We start from the raw sequence: 2,243 nt of genomic DNA, 5'->3' as shown, positions 1-2,243 counted from the left end.
CCGGACGGACGGCCGGACGACCGGACGACCGGACGGACGGACGGACGTACGATCATGCGATTCTACAAGCTGCATCTGACTATGTCAGATGAGCTAAAAAGAGAATTGTCCTAGTCAGAATGAAGGCTGTACATGTACTCAAAAGTGCCTCAAATACCATCTCCTGCGATCAACATTTTAAACATTTTCTGGGGGAGGACCCCCATACCGCCTGTTTTTCATCCCCCTCCTTTTATATAATTAACTTGGTAGTAGAGAACAACGAACAAAAATGTCGCCTTTAAGCATGGCGCCTGAAACAAAGATTGCAGAGCTGAAAGGTGGGGGAACGTAGGGTGTGGAGAGGGAGGTGGAGGAACCATTAAAATATTAATTAGTCATCCACCATTTTGCGCAGTTCGCTGTTTTTGGCTGTTCCCTGTTAAAGAAATTTATCTATTTTGTTTTGTAAATCTGGATATGGTTGCAGTCAATCAATTTAATATTAGTACTTTCTAAAATGAAACTTTACATAGAATCATGTTCATATCATATAAATGAAGAGATTGTGAACTTCTATGAAATGTGAAAATCCTAATGGTACAGTTTTCAAATAGAATTTAATGTTAATTTCAAGAATGTTTATAAGTGTTATTTTGAATTAGGAAAATGAAAGTTAGACACAGCCCTTGTAAATGTACAAATACAGGCATGAAACAATGTGTAGACAAATACGTCCCGTCCGACACATTATCATTGTCCTGTCCAACACATGAAATAAGTGCTTCACAAGAAAAAACTGTTCATTAGGTGATGAAAGGTAAAAGACAGAAAGAAAGATTGCGTATCTATGGTGGTTCTGCATGGGTGCCTGATTTACCCTGTTAGTAATAGAACAGAAGTTTCAGTATACAGTAAAACGCATAAGTCGACACTTATATATACACGCATATTTGTGTCGACTTACGAAAATGACGATTTTTGTCAGCAAATCGTACCGATTAATTTCTCCGTCTTGCCGTCCCCAGGGTGACCCCCACTGATCTCTATAAATAACTTTTATAGTTATTTATAAAGATCAGTGGGTGACCCCGGTATGTAGATTGCAGCACTGCAGTACTGAAACACTGCAGTTGGAAGTTGGAGAATGGAGGAAGAGGAAGTATGTGCGTTATAGTAAGTAGTAGAGGAAGTAGGTATCACGTGAAAGTTTTTAAGCCAATTAGATTTATCCAACTCGCCGATTTCACGAATCCGAGTCGAGCAAAATAGAACACGTTCTATTTCGCCAACTCGTCGACTTGTCTCCGACTCCGACACCAACACAATCGAATTTCAGCCCATTGTGTTGGACGGTGATTGTGTTGCACTTGAAATCGGTACGATTTGCTGACAAAAATCGATAGTGTAAACCCAGCATTAAAGCTTACATCACACGTACGGACTCCTGCATATATGTCAAATCAGGGAGTCCGACAGTAAATCAGGGAGTATTTGAATCGATCCGGACTCGCGTTAATTTCGCACCCTGCATTGTGCTGCATACACTATATACACTATATAATACACTGTATACAGTGGGGAACCTGGGGGTGTGCGAGCTGTGAGCTGGAAAAAAATACAATGCGTCCAAGCGAACAATACGATTCAAACAATCCGTCTGTGACAGCCAGCTCGTGTATTCCCTAGACCGTACACTGCGCAATCGGCATTTCTGATGTCGACTTACAAGTTACAGTTAAGGGCCGGACACACTAGGCGATTTTAATGCGATCTAATTGGGCGACTTTATCGCCCGATTCTATCGCGCGAGTCGAGTGGACACATCACGCGATTTAGTCGCGCGACTGAAATAATCGCCCGATAATATCAAAACATGTTGATCGATGCGATTGAATCGGGCGACTAAATCGGGCGACTAAATCGGCGGCGACTGACTGGACACATTAGGCGATTTTCACCGGCGATTGAGTCGCCCGACTGAGTTGCCCGATAAAATCGCCTAGTGTGTCCGGCCCTTTACAGATGGGAAATTACTGTTGTTTGTATTACATGGGACCTGTCCGAGGGCGTCAACTGACATAATCAGATGCAGTTTGTAGAATCGCATGATTGTCCGTGCGTGCGTGCATGCGTCCGTCCGTCCGTCCGTCAACAGTTGGGCACAAATCTTAACCGCTCGACGTACGGTCACGATATTGGGGGCCGGCGGGGAGGCGGGCGGGGTAATCCAGAAAAAACGACGTGTGTGATGTACAAAGCTG

General features: G+C 43.6%; 1 protein-coding gene across 1 annotated transcript in view; it reads left to right on the top strand.

The window, feature by feature from the left end:
* LOC106821563 (pre-miRNA 5'-monophosphate methyltransferase-like) overlaps nucleotides 1-2,243 on the top strand; it is a 5,685-nt gene that overhangs the window by 961 nt on the left and 2,481 nt on the right. The window lies entirely within an intron of this gene.

The sequence above is a fragment of the Priapulus caudatus genome, unplaced genomic scaffold (assembly GCF_000485595.1).
Source record: "Priapulus caudatus unplaced genomic scaffold, Priapulus_caudatus-5.0.1 Scaffold77, whole genome shotgun sequence".
Taxonomy (NCBI): Eukaryota; Metazoa; Priapulida; class Priapulimorpha; order Priapulimorphida; family Priapulidae; genus Priapulus; species Priapulus caudatus.
Note: the sequence above shows the minus strand (reverse complement) of the source record. Positions and strands in the feature narration are given on the sequence as shown.